The sequence below is a fragment of the Microtus pennsylvanicus genome, chromosome 8 (assembly GCF_037038515.1).
Source record: "Microtus pennsylvanicus isolate mMicPen1 chromosome 8, mMicPen1.hap1, whole genome shotgun sequence".
NCBI classification, from domain to species: Eukaryota; Metazoa; Chordata; class Mammalia; order Rodentia; family Cricetidae; genus Microtus; species Microtus pennsylvanicus.
In genome coordinates, this window is record NC_134586.1 from 99355422 (window position 1) to 99367850 (window position 12429).

Consider the following 12429-nt stretch of genomic DNA (forward strand, 5'->3'; position numbering starts at 1 on the left):
GGGACGGTTGATCTGTGGAGTCCTGGGTGCTGTTTGTCCCCCGTGGATAAAAATCATGTCCATTCCCAACATCCCACATACAAAGGAGCACTCAGTAATTTATAAAACTATCCAAAGAAGACACAAAGGAGCAACTTGGGACCTCGGGATACAGAGTATCTCCAGTGAATGCCCTTAACTGTCAAGCAAAATTGCTAAGACTCTATGCTGTCGTCAACAGTGTGTGGCCATCAAAAAGACACTTCACAGAAAATGAAAATCAATGGCACAGACTGGGAGGCGCTATTTTTAGCACATGAAACTAACAATGCTCTTCAGGATATATAAAGAATGGCTTCAAGTTGGTGAGGAGAAAGACAGCTTAACAGATAAAGGATACAAGTCAGAAAAATGGCCATTAATGATCAGGAGGATGGAGCGTGCTGGAGTGAGCTGTCATGCGGGTCACATCACCATTAACGGGGGGGGGGGGGGACTAACAAGCCTCTAAGTCCTGCGTGACGGGATATTTTTAAAGCACAGTTCTGAAGGGAGGAGACTTTGGTTGTCCACTGGTAAGAGTGCAGAGTTTAGTATGCCTTAAGAAATCGCCATGATGGTCTCGTATCTGATCATTAAGGCTGCACCTCTCTTCGGCACAGCTACCCTTAGTAGGTATTTGACCAGGGGGGAAAAGATGGGCTTGCGAGTGAGAAAGACATACGAGAATATTAAGAGAAGTGAGCTGGTGACAGCCGAGACTAGCAATAACCCACACTGTCTGTGACAAGAGAGCGCCCGGGTCCTAATTGCAGCTGTAAGAGACAACAGGATTAAACTAGAACACGGGTGTGGGGATGGCCCAGTAGGAAGAACACAGGGCCTGCGTTCAGATCCCAGAATCCACACAAAAAGCCAGACATAACATGGTTTCTACTTCAAGTCCCTGCCTGAGCTCCCGCCGACTTCCTTCAATGGTGGACGGTGACCTGGAAGTGCAAGCTAAAATCAAGCCTTTCCTCCCCTCAGCTGCTTTTGGTCAGATTGTTTTGTCTCGTCATAGCAACAGAAAGGAAGCTGGAAAATATCAAAAGGCTGCACAGGAATTATGTAAATAACCCAACTGTGTCTGTGATTTGTCTCTTAAACACAAACTGTTCAGGGCCGCATACGCAAAAAGTAGTGGGGGAAGGGGCGGGATTCATTTTGGGATTACAATTTTATTACAAAACTTCTTTAATGATATATTGGTGAGGACCATTTGGCAGTTTTGAGCATTCTAGAAATCTAAAAGGGTGAAGATTATGTTCAAACCTACCCACTATATCTGTACTCTATCAGAAGCAACCCCCTAAGTTTCAAATTCAAATGTTTCATTTTTATTATATATCCTCTGTGTATAATGCGTATGCTAGAGGTGGCTCCAAAACACAGAAAATATGCGATCAGGCACAACACGTACAATGATGACCATAGGCAATAATGTCGGGATTCAGTTGCGGGGAGTGAATTATACTATCCACTCTGCAGCACACGACAAGGCCAAGATACTAATGGCTTTCTCATTCATATTTAATGCGGCGGGAGTAAATGGGGCTAAAGTGGGAGTTACGTCTGCAGCAAGCATGGGAGAAGGCTACGAAAGTCTACTATCGGCCTCGAGGGAGTAGAAAAAGCAAGCCTAGCTTTAAAGTCAGAGGACAGACACATTAATCTTCGTTCAGCACACGCCCCAGCTTCTCCTCTTGGGTTCTCTTCTGCTCTTCAGGCTGCTCCTGGGCCAGAAGCTCCGAGTGTACCATCGCTGTCCTATGAATACCTGCAGGTGTGTCCCACAAAGCCCCCACAAGGAAGTCACAGGAAGAACCACAGGAATACTGGAGTTGATTCAGTGAGCAAGAGCACTCTGCGTGAAAGCACTCACTGACACCGATTCTCTGATACCCACGAAAAATTGGGCATGATACGTCTAATCCCAGTGTTAAGGAGCAGAAGCAGGCAGACTCCAGGAGCTCACTAGCCAACAACCCCAGGTAGGACGTCGAGTTTCAGGCAAAAGAGACACCCTGTCTCAAAAAAAGTAAAGTGATGCCATCATTTCTCCAGACCAATGCCCCTGAGCCCACGGAAGCGTGGCCCTGAGACCTGCCTGTCTAGCTAGGGGTCCACAGCCTATACACCCTACCACACAGCAGCCGGGAGCTAGAATAACCAGATGTAGTTTTCTCAATTCCTGCTGTTCCCAAGAAACAAGGTCAAGGCCCAGCCAAACTTTCTTAGCTGGATTTGTTCATCCCATTTGAAAATGAAGACTGTTATCCACATTGGAGGAAGAGAGAAGCAAATCCGAACAAAAGCAGAAATGTATATATTGCCCCACTCCAGATGTGCCCTGAGGTTATCCGGAGGCATCTTGAACAGTGTCATTTCAACCCTAAACATTTACAAATAATTTATGTTTGCTTGGGCCAGATTTTTATTTTCTGGTATTTTGGCTTCTTTAGCCTGAATTTTTTTGTTTGTTTGTTTTTGAGTATGAAGCCATTTCATACGTTTTGGAATTTGAGACAGATTCCTAAACAAATGTCCTAAGAGGTGGGTGTGGGCAGAGCCTGGACAGAAGCCAGAATCTGCTCAGCCCTGGGAATCTTCTGGGCCTGCTCTTTGATGGTTACCCCCACAGCTGGGAGAGCCTGCTTCTCTGGACCAGGAAGTGCCCCGCAGACAGGGCTGCCATGATGCTACAGCATTGATAAGAAGAGAAAAGCTTCCAACGCTGTGTCCTGAGAACAAGACGGGCAGCGTTGGGTGACTCCTTCGAAAGCCACCTCTGATGCCACCGCGCCTGACCATGGTACTGAGCAAAGGAAAGCATCAGTGACAAATCCATTGCCAGTCCCACTGTCCCCAAACATGCAAGCCGGGAACACGGGTCCGTGGAGGGTGGATACGGAAGATAGCCCAAGCAGACCCCTTAAAGAACAAATAATGAAAATCAATGGCAGAAAAATGCCTGAGTTTCTGGGGCTCAGAGAAGGTACTGTGGAGTGGTTTGACTTCTGCAAACACCCCAAGGGGCTCGGGTCCCTCATCACTCAGAGTGCCACTGGTGGTACCCATGCTCACCCACTTTGAGCCCCGACTCCCAGGATGTGAACCTCTCTTTCGCCCTCATCACTAGCCTCTGTTCCCTTCTCACTGCCCCCACTGTGAGCAGGCTCCCTATCTCTTCTGCTTGCCAGTGGAGCCACTCTCTCTCATGTGGCCCCTCTCTGTCGAGCCAAACGGCTACTCAGCTCTTGGCCTACTGTGTGCCTCCAACTCCCTAGCTGGGTCCTGTACGTTTAATGTTTTAGCTCATTGCAGCAGGAACATGAGGCAGCTGGTCGGTCACATTGTGTCTGAATGTGGAAGCAGAGAGAGATGAACACCAATGCCAGTGTCCAATCAACGTTCGCCTTTTTGCCCAGTCCAAGACTTCAGCCCATGGAGTGATACCATCCACATTCAGGGTTTACCTGTCTCAATCAACCCAACCTGGGGAGTCCCCCACACACTCGCCCAGACATCTGTCTCCTGGCTGATTCTAGAGCCTGTCAAGCTGACAATTGATGTTAACCGTCAGAGCGGATGACCTGTTTCCCTAGATCACAAAGAAACCCCTCAGCAGATGTGCAGATTTTGTCCTTCCGGGTCCCAGCACATCCCCCCACAGCCTTCCCACGGTAAGCCCAGTGCCGCCTCAGCCAGAGACAAACCGCTGCAGCAGTGAGCTCACGGTGGCGTCAGACTCCGTCACTCTCACTGGCAAGCAGGCCGGGGAGACTGGTTCCGACTAACTGAACTTGGTGCCACCAATGTTGCTCTTTCTGTAGTGAAGCTGCTCCAAGCGGTTCCCGATCGCCTCCCGTCACTGTTGGCAGCGCCATCACAGCCATGGGCACAAACCACACCACTAACCTCACCAGCAATGCGGACGGTTCAATCCCAGTATCTCTTCATCTGACCCACCTCACCCAGCCCCTGAGGACCTCGACACAGATCCTTAGTGGCCTCACTGGGCTGTCCCATAACATCACAAATTTAACATGTCTACAAAGGAACTTCCTAGTCGCTTCCTGAATCCAAACCTTCCTGCCGGTCCTTTCCCTCGCTACTAAACATGTGAGAAGACATATTTAGCATCTTCACGAACCTTTTCCTTTTTCTCACATCTTACAGGATCTGCCTTTAAGATACAACTAGTGAGTGCCCACTTTTCTCAACTTCTTCTGTGCCTGCACAATCCACAGCCATTGTGTATTGTCTTGATGCCACAGCAGTGACTCTAGCGGTGTCTGGGACAACCTCCTAGATTCCACTGCTATCCTTCACCCTCTGGGTCTACCCCATCACAGCCACCAAAGTGAGTCTACTCAGGGGGAACACAGATCCCCTTCCTCCTCTGCTTAAACACATCTGCACAGGTTTCTCAGGATGCAACCTGAAGTCTCTGCTGGCTGCCAAGTCAGACTGCCCAGATGCTTGCTGTCTCTGCTACCCAGCCTGACTCTGGCTTTCCCAGGCTCCCTTCGAGAAACCCTGTCCTCCGCGAAGCTTCCACAAGCAGCCAGGAAGCGCGGCTTTCAGGCTTCAGTGACCTCAATGTCCCTCAACAATGTTCTTGCCCAGGTGCTAAGAGGGGAATGTGTGCACCCCCTTGACGTCTGAGTTCAAATGTTGCCCATTTAAAAAGCCTTGGCCACCCATTAAAAACTGCTATGGGTGTTTTTCCCTCCATTTTCTTCTCTCCACAGCATCTGAGTCTTGTCAAGTATCATACTTCACTCTCTCACACCATCAGCTACACAGGCTCTCCCCCACGGCTGCTCCTACCCTGTCTTCGCACCTCTGCCTGACAGTCAGCGCGCCAGCCCGGATGCCGCTGTGTCAGCAGAACACCAGGCGACACCAGGCGGCGTGGCATGCTTTACCTTGCCAGAGCATGAATGAGCGCAGGAAAACCCCCTGGTGAGCCACACAAGTGACAACAGCCTTCTGAACCTGTCACTTAGCTCCAGCAGAAGATTAGCGACATCAGCCTCACGCTGTGAAAACACGCAGCTAAAGAGCAACACGTTATAAAGCATAAATGTAAACGCTGCCTCCACAGCAATCCTTAAAGCTCATCCGGAGAGCCCTGCAAGGAATTCGCCTATGCTGTGGTTTAAGAGGGGTAGATAGCTCTACTGAGGCGGGCCAACTGACTACTCTCCCCTGCTCCCCACACTGAGACTTTGACAGTGAGAAAGAGCTAAAGGAAAGTCCCTAAGCCTTCCTTTTCAGAGTTCAAAGGTTACCTGTGAGGAGGGCAGAGGCAAGAAAAGGAGGTATCTTGCAGCCAGTTCTTGGGGTCCTGCTGTGCTCGTGAGCATCCAGGTGCCTCTTCCCTTAGGTGAAAGGAAGAGGTCTCTGTACTAGGCTCCCGACAGCTGAGAAAGGGAGGCCTGGGGACGCTCAGCAGGGCACAAGATACCTAGGGAGAAAGAGAATGGAGCCGGTCAGCACAAGAACAGACAGCCACAGGAGGATGAGGGTAGGATGTTAAGAAGGACCAAGGTGCTGACACTGATCTCCTTGTCCCCAAGCCTGAGGGGAGGCTGGGGAAAGAGCTGTCTGAGAACTTGTCACATTACGATTAGTATAACGTGACAGTCTGCCAGAGGAGCAAGGATGCTTCACTGAGTAACAAAAGCGAATCCCAGCAATGAGTCAACAGATCAGTCCAGCACTGAGGAACATCCTCCAGGTCTCCACCCACCCAGCTCTGTCCTCGCAGGATTCCACAGGGCGGCAGCTAAGGTTGTTTCTTTCCATGGAGCAAAGCAGCATCAAAAATCACAACTCAATAATATACAATGAGGGAAATGAGATCTGGAGACATAAAAGCCGTGGGAAACCGAGTGAGGGCAGGCGCCCATTCTCTATTAGTAGATAGGGTGCAGAGAAGTCTACAGGGCTGGTGAGCGGTGGGAAGCAGCAAAGCCTGCTTGGGAAACACTTTGCAGATCTTGAAAGTTATAACCTTTGGCCTATGACCCAGGAACTGCCTGAGAGAAAGAAAAAGACAGCTACACGCTAAATCCTGCACATACACGCACACACACATGCTCCAAGTGGCATTATTCACACTAAGCTACAGGTGAAAACAACCCACATGGCCATCCGCTGCTCAATGTCGCATGACCATGCAACTGTTTTGGTCCTGAAAGAAACTACAGTACTGGATTCACACTAAGACATATGTGTGTGTGGTGTGTGTGTGTGTACGCATGTGCATATGCGCATGGTATATAGGTATACTCGCCTGTGCAGTTAGGTATGGATGCCAGAGGTTGATACTGAGATGTCTTTCTTAAATTTACACTATCACACCTGTTTTTTTTTTCTTTTTTTAAATGCAGGGTTTCTCACTTAGCCAAAAATTCACCGTTTTGCCGAGGTTGGTGGACAATAAGCCTGGGAGCCTTCTGTCTCTGCATCCCAGTGCTAAGGTTGCAGGAACCAGGTCTGGTTTTTCACATGTTCTGAGGGGTTGAACTTAGTTCCCCGGCAAGCAGTTTACCCATTGAGTCATGTCCCCCAGCCTGAAGGTCAATCTTGAATACACTATGTTAAGTAAAAGACGCTGGGCACAGAAATTCTTTAGTATGCAAAACCACATATATAAAACCATACAAAATGTCCCAATGGAAAACCAATGGAGAGAGAAGGGAAATGCCTGGTTTGCTGAGCACCACTGCATGATCCTGGCTGATGGGAGATGCCGAAAAGCATTCTGGAATCATGTAAGGGTGATGGTCACAAGACCATCTGCAAACATGCTCAAAACCCCTTCATGGGGAGTCTGAGACAGTGACATTACGGCTATGAATGAGAGAACTGGGAAACTATTAGCTTAAAAGAGAAGGGAGGGAGGAGGGTGGGCAAGCACGAGCCCCTGGAAGAAGCAGGAGGACGGGTAAGACTACAGCAGAATTTCTAAAACTTTTGCCTTTCTTCAAGCAAATTGAGTTTGCTCACCAGGATCGCAACGCTCCTTAAAGAACTCTGTTTTGATGGGTTTCTGGCCATTCCCTGCTCCAGCATGAATACTTCCAGGTCCCTTCAATGAGGGCTTCAAGAGCAGCCGTGCAGGTAACATCATAGCAGACATGCCTCTTTGGTGCATTAATCTCTCCTCCTTTACACTAGAACATCAGGCTTTGTCCACACAGCGTGCAAATGCATAATCGTTTCTCTTGCAACACTCATGAACAGATTGCTCAAGGCCGAGGTCTTCAAGACTCACTCTGTTTCTCCAGCAGAGCCCTAACTCCTACTCCCAAGTCTCTCACCTGCATACAAGTGGCCTCGAATAGCTTCACTATGCCAAGTCCGGAAAATGTCATCACTAGGCTACCAGACTATTCTCTGCCTTCTTGGTGTAACTCCTGATTCTGCATTCCTTCTAGAGATATACCTTGCTGCTGGTGCTCCCACCTAAGTAGAGCCTAGAAAAAGCATGGAACTGCCAGCAGGAAATAAGCATTCTGCTAAGACAGCACACTGGCAATAGGAGCCGTTTTGAGTTGCAGGAAGAAGAGCTTTGTAAAGGCCAGCCAGTTGTAAAACTCTGCCCGGGCTCGGAGCGGAGCTAGGAGTCCCGTGTCCACGCTCTTCAGCCTCTCAGGCTGCGAAGACCACTGGCTCCCTCAGTCCCAAAGCTCACCAGAGCCTGTTTGCATCTCCCCTGGAAAATGGACACAAATAAGACATGGAAATACGCAGGGAGGCCAATCGGGGAGAAGGGGACCAGTGAAAGCGGGAGGACACAAGAGAGGAAAACAGGTAAACGTGATCAAAATACATTATACACACACATGTGGAAATGTCGCAATGAAGCCTGTCACTATGCTAAATAACATATGCTAATGAAGACCATACAATGCTTGTGTTGTAAACAGATGCCTTTTTAGTTTTGTTTTTCGTTTTTTAAGACAGGGTTTCTGTGTAGCTTTGGTGCCTGTCCTGGAACTCACTCTGTAAACCAGGTTGACTTTGAACTCACAGGGATCTGCCTGTCTCAGCCTCCCAAGTGCTGGGATTAAAGGCATGCGCCACCACCACCCGGCTCAGATGTCTTCTATAGTGATGAATCATTTGCACTTTAAATGCATTTTGTTATTTAGGGACAGGTCTGTGCATGTGTGTCTGTGCGTGTGTGTCTGTACATGTGTGTCTGTGCATGTGTCTGTGCAAGTGTGTCTGTGCATGTGTGTCTGTACATGTGTGTCTGTACATGTGTGTCTGTGCATGTGTCTGTGCAAGTATGTCTGTGCATGTGTTTGTGCGTGTGTCTGCGTGTGTGTGCATGTGTCTGTGCAAGTGTGTCTGTGCGTGTGTCTGTGCATGTGTCTGCGCATGTGTGTCTGTGCGTGTGTGTCTGTGCGTGTGTGTCTGTGCGTGTGTGTCTGTGCATGTGTCTGTGCAAGTGTGTCTGTGCAAGTGTGTCTGTGCGTGTGTGTCTGTGCATGTGTCTGCGCATGTGTGTCTGTGCGTATGTTTCTGTGCATGTGTGTCTGTGCATGTGCCTGTGCCTGCAGGCACCTACGGAGACTAGAATAAGACAGCAGGTTCCCCAGAGCTAGAGTTCCAGGCGGTTGTGAGCTGCCCAGTACTGGTGTTAAGGGCCAAACTCCAGTGGCTGCTGAGCCATCTCCCCAGCCCTTTATTTGCTGATTTTATTTATTTTATTTTATTGCAGATGGGCAAGAAGTCCTTGCTCTTAAGAATTCTCCATAAGGGGATGGGAGAGACGGCGTAGTGGTTATTCTTATACAATTCCCAGGGACTGCAAGTGGCTCAGAACCATCTATAACAGGATCAGATGCCTCTTCTGTCATGCAGGAATACATGCAAGCACTCATATACATAAACAAATAAATCTTAAAGAATTCTATATAACAGGGAACCCCAAGTCTACCCATGACCCTTCTAGCTATTAACAAAATCCACTTCTGTTTATCCCAAGGAATAAATATAATATATTGCAAGAGGGAGACTTCTCATTTCCTAGCAGGTTATTCCAACGGTGTCTAATAAATCCATTCCTTCATACGAACATGGATGCCACCACACGTATAAAAGCCCCCCAAAGCCAAGCTTATGCAGAAAGCATGAAGAAATGGCCTCACTAATTCATCAGGCATGTGCACATCTCTCTATGTGATGGCACCTTATTAAATAAAGGCAATCACTGAAACAACCAGGCCTGTAAGGAGAATACCAAGCTGGAATCATCACTCGGCACCTTTCCCAACACAATCCAACCCGTAGTTCTGAAGCCGCAGGTGCCCGCGGAGAGCCACGCCAGCTCAACATAAAACTGTACTTACTACCAATATCACAAGGTATTAGTTTTTCCAATTTTACTCCGTTATTTGATTGCACAAGTGTCAACTCTGTAGATGGCAATCTGCTGCCCTGTGAAATGGAACAGGTCTGCGAAAACTTGGCAGTCTCCATGCACGTATGTGAACACATATCTGCACACTAAGCGAGCATACCCGTGTAGACTCTTGTGAGTTGTGGGTAATGATAGGGGTAAAGCCTTGCACAGAAGGATGGGTGCTGCTTCTCAGAGTGATTTTTCAGTCTCTAGAGAGAGAGCAGATCCAGTGGAATGAGGAAGCTGGCTGTAAAGACAGCTGAGAAGGAATCAGCCTGGCGAGGTCCCTGGGAGGGATTTGGGGAATCCTCACAGCTGTGGCCAGAGGCGCCAGAGTCAGATGTGCTCCAAAGTGAGTTTCAGAACTGGCTGTAGAGAAAAAAAGGGGAGAGGAGGTTGGGATGGAGAGTGGTGAGGGAGAGAAGTGAGAAAAAGGGAGAGAAAGGGAAAAGTGAGGATGAGAAGAGGGGAGGAAGAGGAGGAGGAGAGGAAAGAAAAGGGGGGAAAAAAGGCCAAAGTGCTTCCAGGTTTTCATTTTGAACAGTGGAGCACCTACCTGTGAGTGGAGGAGCACGCCTCATACCACATGCACACCTGTGAGGAGCACCTGCCTGTGAGTGGTGGAGCACTCCTCATACCACATGCACACCTGTGAGGAGCACCTGCCTGTGAGTGGTGGAGCACTCCTCATACCACATGCACACCTGTGAGGAGCACCTGCCTGTGAGTGGTGGAGCACTCCTCATACCACATGCACACCTGTGAGGAGCACCTGCCTGTGAGTGGTGGAGCACTCCTCACACCAAATGCACACCTGTGAGGAGCACCTGCCTGTGAGTGGTGGAGCACTCCTCATACCACATGCACACCTGTGAGGAGCACCTGCCTGTGAGTGGTGGAGCACTCCTCATACCACATGCACACCTGTGAGGAGCACCTGCCTGTGAGTGGTGGAACACTCCTCATACCACATGCACACCTGTGAGGAGCACCTGCCTGTGAGTGGTGGAGCACTCCTCATACCACATGTACACCTGTGAGGAGCACCTGCCTTGAATGGTGGAGCACTCCTCACACCAAATGCACACCTGTGAGGAGCACCTGCCTGTGAGTGGTGGAGCATTCCTCACACCACATGTACACCTGTAAGGAGCACCTGCCTTGAGTGGTGGAGCACTCCTCACACCAAATGCACACCTGTAAGGAGCACCTTCGTGCAAGTGGTGGAACACTCCTCATACCACATATACCTGTGAGGAGGGAGCACCTACCTGCGAGTGGTGGAGCACTCGTCACACCACATGTATACATGTGAGGAGCACCTGCCTCCGAGTGATGGAGTACTGTTCATGCCACATGCACACCTGTGAGGATCTAGGAAGGTGACAAGCACAGGGTCAGGCAGAACTGTCTGTGTCTGTGTCAGGAGGCTGTCTGTCAAGAGCTCATCCGAGCATGGGCACCAGAGGAAAGAACAATAGAAGTGTGTGGATGCCTCCCCCCTCTAATGGCAACTCAGAGAGACACATGGCACAGGGCTCCAGTAGTAATCAGTGCGGCCAAAGCCCAGTGTCCCTTGGGAAGTCAGGGGACAGGAAAACACACGGGAGCCCTCACACAGGAGGAGTGAAGGTGAAGTGTGATGTCACAGCTCTGGGAACCATTGCAGAAGCCAACACTGGAAGACGTAACTGAGGGTAACAAGCTGAGTCAATCACAGGATGCCACCCCTGGGAGTAAGAAAGAGATGTGCTGCCTGGAAAGACGTCTAAGACACACCTGGAAATAAAAGGGCAACATGTAAAGTGTGTGCATGACAAGATTACATGTGCGCGCAGGACTGACGACATGCGCTTCTTCTAGGGGACGCCAGAGCAAAGGAAAGGCTGTCCAGTGGTCACTCTAATCCTGCAGTGTGCTCCTCTCGGAGCCTTTCATCTCGGCCTGTCTCCAGAGGTTAACAAGGTCTGGCACAGTAAACTTCACCCACTGCTTACTGTCCTTTGTCTGACGAAGGATCACATTTGCCACGCATAACATGCCACAAAGGATGAGGTAAAACCCTACAGGAAAAGCTTAATTTCCTTGCATTCCTGGCCCCACAGAGAAGCAGTGCTTTCTTTCTCTTCTTTACACTGGCTACCCCCATCTACACCACACACACGAGCACACACACACACTCACACTCGGTACATTGACATTTAACCTCTGCTCATCTCCTTGTGGCTATCACACACCACACACACACATGCACGCACACACACGCATGCACACACACTCACACTCGGTACATTGACATTTAACCTCTACTCATCTGCTTGTGGATATCACACACCACACACACACACACACACAGGCACACACACTCACACTCGGTACATTGACATTCAGCCTCTACTCATCTGCCTGTGGCTATCACACACCACACACACACACGCACATGCACTCATGTGCACGCATGCACACACAGGCACACACTCACACTCGGGACACTGACATTTAGCCTCTGCTCATCTGCTTGGGCTATCGCTACAAAGCACGTGGAGAAGAACGACCTATGTAGGACGCCTTGCACAGATGCACAACACCGAGGACCCGAAGGAATCCGGCTGCTTCTCCCAGGTCTTTCCATTCCCAAGCCCGGGACTGTCCTCCAGTTGCTGCTGATCCTGAAAGTTAGGATTTCAAAATCAGTGCAGCTCTCGGCAAGGAGGTTCTCACAGCGGATGCAGGCCGCGGTTGCCACATGTGTGAGCTTCAGTATGAATGGGGGTCTTGTCTGGCTGCAATAAAGCTCCCCTCTGTTTGTATGCATGCTATACTGAGAGTCTTGTCCACTGGGAAGCTACCCAGTGCTCCACGACAATCCCTTCCGTGTGGTCTTGAAGGGATCCATTTAACATTTGCCTTCTCTGGGGTAAATACAGCAACTGAAGCCTTTCTCAAGGCAGCCGTGAAGCCCGCTCACTGGCTCACTGGCT

At 49.5% G+C, this 12429-nt stretch overlaps 1 protein-coding gene across 2 annotated transcripts in view; it reads right to left on the reverse strand.

Annotated features, from left to right (window-relative positions):
- Rnf144a (ring finger protein 144A) overlaps positions 1–12429 on the reverse strand; it is a 120852-nt gene that overhangs the window by 89413 nt on the left and 19010 nt on the right. Inside the window, exon 2 of one of the 2 annotated variants that reach the window (XM_075984117.1) lies at positions 5319–5494. The exons of the other annotated variant lie outside the window; for it this stretch is intronic. The gene's annotated coding sequence lies outside the window, so the exon portion shown is untranslated. The remainder of the gene's footprint in view (positions 1–5318; positions 5495–12429) is intronic. 2 annotated transcript variants of the gene reach the window in all.